Genomic DNA, 6,000 nt, shown 5'->3' with positions numbered 1-6,000 from the left:
AATCTAATGAAAATTCCTGCATAGGAAAGAGCTGATTTGAGCAATTCTAAACTTGAAAAATGGGTGCTTCTTGCCATTAGAAACCTTATAAATAAGCCTGCACCAAATAGGTTAGTTCTTTTGGCATACAAACAAGAAGGTTGATGACATATATAACTTCCATCTGGATTCAATAGGTTTAGAAGCAAGCTGTTTTTATGTCATCTATCTGTCACTGTTGGGAGAAGAAAAAAGAGATTGTTTTAAATAGGGCTTATGTCATTGAAATACCTTTTCTCCCTATTATCTTCTTTCTTTGCTAATCTGAGATTCTGACATCCCCAATGAATCTACATTTATAAAAGCATTAAGGTCTCTGGTGAGAGACAGTATACCACGAGTCCTGAGTGTCCCTGCACTTATTGCTGGGTATTCCAAAAATGCAGGGCTTTGACCACCTGGGCCACCTCACAGAGTTGTGTTTGCAGCCAGCAACCTTGAGGAATGAGGTAATGTCGCCCGCTAGAAAAGAGTAGATGTTCTTTCAAATACTGTGAAAGTGGTGATTCCGCAAAGCTGGGTGTCTGTTCCCTCAACCTCATTAATGCAAGTGTCTGTCCTTGACATTGTCCTTGCTTTTTGTCCAAACAAATATGAAGATCTGGATACTTTTTGCCATGAGTACTAAAGCTATTAGTCTCTGAACAAGGAATTTCATTTATTTTCTTTCCAGTGTCCATGAAATAGTAAATCTCAAACTTTACAGAGATGCCGATAATACGCCTTTTGTTGTCCATTCTCTTTATTTAAGAATAAATTTTCTTTAAGAATAGACCAAAGCAGTCATCTATTTGAGTTGAGTTTTCTAATGTGATACAGAAAGAGATTCTGGAGGTTCTCTTAGTAGAGCATCTCTCAAGTTTAACCATTACAATGACAGGGCACTTACTAAAATTAAGTAGACTATCACAATTTAGAATAATAGCTTTCCCTAAGAAATATTCTTCATGGTGAGCCCAATTCTATTACTGCATGCCTTTCTTCCAGGAGAACTAGGTCAGCCTTCCAAAGCTACCTGGACGTACTTCAGTCTTCTCTCTTTTTCAGGCAAAATGGTCTCTTTTTTATCAGTGTTTTTTTCTGTCTTGGGTCTGATCTTTTTCCTATTGTGATTTTTCTCTATTTACAGGTGCTGTGAACATATTTTCATGATTGTACATGTGACTCAATTAAGAAATACGTAGGAGATTATAAAACACATGTCTGTGCTTTTGTGTCTTTGGGGCGTTTCCAGAGATGAAAGACATATAGGTCAGCAAGCTGAGGGAGACAGATCCACCCTGATTGTGTGTGGGCCCATCCAATAGGCTTGCAGTCCTGATGGAATGAAAGGGGAAGGTGGAAGAAGTTGGCCTGGGTTTGAAAAACTCCATCCTGCTTCAGTGAGAGCATTTTTTGCTACGACCATTGCCTGTGGATATCAGACGTTGGTTTCTTCAGCCTTCCAGTGCAGATTAATACCAGTGACTCTCCAGGAAACTTCCAAGTTTGAGGCTTTGAGACTGGTGCTACATCCTTGAATCCTCTTGCTCTTTCGCTTCAAGCTCCTTGGACTGAACAGCTATTACATCTTCTTGGGCTTTGGTACACAGACAGCTATTGTGGACTGTCTCACCGCTGAACCTATAAGTCTAACACACACACACACACACACACACACATTTGGATTTCTTTCTATAGTGAACTCTAACCAATACATGTGGCAATGTGTTAATTATTATTTAAAATACGGGCCTCAAATATGGCAGAAATACACTGTAATTTAGAAGTCATTAGATTTTTCTTCACACCAACCGCCTCTTTACATCCCTTTCCTCATGACTAAATTAGCGAAGTCATTGGTATGTTCTACCTCATCATTGGGTCTAAGTACAATGTCTAGGACTTGAGTGTTCTCGTAAATATTACTTAAACTAATTGAATAAATAGCATGCAGAGATAAGGCTATTATCACTACTGCAGTTCTGGATATTATACGTACAGAAAATATGATGTTTGTATTTTATGAACTTTCATTACTCTTTCCAGTTACATCATGGAGTTGAGCAAGGAAATAAAACACTAATACTTAGATAAGTGACACAAGACAGGTAGGTTATCATTCACTCTGATCCAATCTCCTCATTTGTAAAATGGAGAATAACGAACAATTCACTCATAGAAATTTTGTGAAGTTTGTACGAACTAACAGAAACATGTAAAATTTATACTCCTGTGGATGACATATACTAGGTACTATTTTGGCTATATGGTTACAAGCTGCCATATGTTATGGTTTGGGCCTAGATGTCCCTTCAAAGCCTCAGTGGTCATAGGTGGATTTTTCAGAGGTGGCTGAATCTAGAGTGTGTGAGGCTGAGGTTAAGGGCCTGTGGTTACCAAACCAGTACCCTGACTGGTTTGACTCTGCCCTAATCCCAGTAGTCTGGATAATATAAAAGGGACAGAAAGACACAGTTGAGGTTCCCTTGTTGCTTTTGCTGCCATGTAGGCACCTTGAATTGTTCCTGGCCACACTCCTCTGCCATGTGCCACTCTGCCTTGGAGCCAGCTGATTATGATTATGGGCCTTTACAAATTGTGTGCTAAATGAACCCTTTCTCCTTGAACTTTGAGTGTTAACTTTGAGTCTCAGCGATGAAAGTAAAGAAACTAACACACTATGGGAGCAAATGTTATCTAATATGCATTTAATCATAGCAAAAGCAATGTAAAGAAACCATGTTTCCCTCACATGGAAAAACAAAGTTGGAGAAGGATTCAGAGAGCAGCTGCCATTTGGGGAGATGATAGTGTAGAGGAGAGGTCAAAAAATTCCATGCTAAAAGGCTTGAAGTAACACAAGTCTAGAGTTAGGCAGAAAATATTTTCTTTCTATTACTACTATTAATTACCATAATATACAATAGATATACTGTCAAAATAGGGTATAAAAGTGCACAGAATTATTATTATTATTTTTTTGGTACCAGGGATCGAACTCAGGAACTTGCGCTTGCAAGGCAGGCACTGGAACCACTGAGCTAAATCCTCGGCCCCCAACACAGAATTTTTAAAAGGTGGTAAAAATATGACCACTTACAAAACAATCATTTATACTTCCAAGTCATTACATAGTATGTTGCAGTTCATAGAACAGACTTGTATACGTCATGTCAAAAATACTAATCAGTACTGTTCTGTATGGTAAGCACTACTCCTTTTCTCCTTTATGAGAAATAACAAATTTCAATGTAATAGCTAGAGAACCAATAATATTCCTATTAGCTAGATAGATAGACAGATAAATAGTGTAGCAAAAACCAATCTCCATTATGATATAATAAAATCACTAGATAACATAGAGTATACTAGACTTTGGGACATTGAAGACCTGAAATGTTTGATGGAAAAATCTAGGAACACTTTAATAAACATGGAAATAATTTTAACTCCTGAATGGGAAGAACAGAAGTAACTACTGTACTGGAAATGATCTTTTTTTTCTAAGAAAATTTATAGATTTAATGCAATGTCAATGAAAACATGAATAATACCTTTATTTCTATGTTTTAGTTCTATGCTATTTAAATATGGTAAATTTGTTTTTGAATAGGTTAGTCAAAAGATGTATATAAAGAATGTGGTAATATGCTTAACACTGCACTAGTAGTTTTGAAGAAGGCAGGGCTTTTGTTCTTAGGGAACTTATTTTTAACATTGGAAGACAAGATAAATCAACTTAAATTGGATAATATCAATATTAATAAATGCTATGAAGAAGATAAAAGTCTAATGCAAAAGAGACTAATGAGAAAAAAATGCATTATCTTAGGTGATTGATGAACAACATTCTTAGGAAGTTATTTTTGTGTTGAGGCCTGAATAATCAAAAGGAGTAAGAAATACAGATATTAGAAGGAGTGTTTCAAGAAAGAGGCACAGAAAACAGCAATGCTAAAGAATAGAAAAAAGTTGGATTGTGGAAGGAAAACATAAATTTCTCATATAGATTAAGTGATTATAAGTAAGGATAGGTAAGAAGAAGATAAAATAAAGAATATAACCAAACCTTTAAGAATTTACACACCAAGTCAAGACTTTTTTTTAAAGATAAAGAAGTTTTAAAAATTAAGTGTAATACGATTTCCATCAATCTGACTTCTGAGTGAAAGATGTAATTTGTAGCGGTAGTGGTGATTATAAGGGCTATTAGAGCAGTTATGGGTGTATTACAGTAACAGAAGAAATGAGAAGGTGATTAGGGTGATACTATGGAGGAGGAGCTGACAGATCTTATACATGGGAGCGTGATTATCTAGAGGAGAATTTGTGTGCTTCATTTAGAGGGGAAAGTATAGAGTTTTTGCCATGTTACATTGAAGTGCTCAGTACATAGCCAGACAGAAATGGCATATGGAGCTGGGTATATAAGTTTAGAACTCCAAGGTAGCATCTGGACCAGAGACATGAATTTCAGATTCTTCAGGGTAATGATGGCATTGGAAATAACTTACTCAAAGATGAGCTTACTCAAGGAAAGAATGCACATGAAAAGAAAAGAAAAAAAATGCAGAATCAAGTTTTAGAGCCCTTGGTATACTAATTATTCCAGTGTAAGAATGAGTAAAGGAGGCTAAAAAGATAGAAGCTATAAGGCAAGGGGCAGCCAACATGTTTGAGGTATTCACAAACCCAGCTGAATGCTCAATCTGGTTAAATTGGTGCTCAGAGTTGATATACAATGAGAACAAGAACAGATCATAGACTCGAGTACATATTAAGACCAGGGTTACTCATGGCTGAAAGTCTTAACTTTGAATGAAGTGTGGTAACAAGTACATTAAGTTCCACAATAAGCAATTGTTTTGGATCTCAACTTCAGTATTAACTCCCAAGTACTTTGTAATCATCATTTCCATTAAAGCTTTGCCATTATTTATTTTCAGAGGAACAAGATTTTAATCATTCCTCATCATTAATTTGTTTGGATTTAAAATGTGTTGTATTTGGTCATAAAGAATAAATAACCCAAGTATATTTTCAATTTAAATTAAAGCATATCTTTGCCAAACTATTTGTGCTTTACTATATTTTATGTAGAAGTTTTTCTTTCTTGATCACTTTTTTCTCTTTTTCTTTTGGTTAATATATTATTTTTGGTAATATATTTTTTGTTTGAATATTTCCTTCTAGTTTCCACTTTCTGAAAGCAATGAGAAAATCAAATGAACACACACACATGTTTTGATCAAAGTGAAAATATTTTTAACTGTAACTGGAAGTTAATGAATGGAAATGACAGTTCTGAAAGACAAGTTTCATATAGGTAGGTACTTTAGAGAAAAATTCACTTTCCTTTTTATTCACTGACTAGACACACAATATCATTCTCTAGTGCAATGACCCTTCTTAAGTTACTTAATATTGTTGATACAATGTGGAATCTCCAAGAAAATAAAACTCTAAAAATATATGTGAATTTAGAAGCTAATGAGTAATATTGGATATTTTCTGATGAAGATTCACACATCTGACAGTTTGAGTTTTTATGCTGCTCCGGGGCTTTTGAAATTCTCTTCAACAAAGACCTCTTCTTTCTGGCTTCTCACTTATTTTTTCTACTGACTTTCCATGGATTTTAAAAATAATATATCCTTTTTTAGTTATATTCCTTTCTTCTTTCCTGTAAAAATCAGCAAGATCACACTTCTCCCACCCATGTGCTTTTCATCTTAATTCTCCACTAAATTTTTGGCAGTGTCAGGATAGAAAAGTGTCATGCTCTAGCAATGAACCACAGGGGAGTGATTTGTGAATTTTTCTAAGTCTCTAGTCTCGGGCTCCTTGCCTATAAAATAGAAATAACCACAACACCTCCTCATCCTTCCTCAAGATTTGAGTGAGAATCAAATAATATCACACATGTTATAGTGCTTCATACCTGAGAGAATAGTATGAATGTTAAATATACACCACATC

Source organism: Heterocephalus glaber, unplaced genomic scaffold, assembly GCF_053883595.1.
Source record: "Heterocephalus glaber isolate CG9 unplaced genomic scaffold, H.glaber_assembly_v1.0 deba00001509, whole genome shotgun sequence".
Taxonomy (NCBI): domain Eukaryota; kingdom Metazoa; phylum Chordata; class Mammalia; order Rodentia; family Bathyergidae; genus Heterocephalus; species Heterocephalus glaber.
This window is presented reverse-complemented; position numbering follows the sequence as displayed.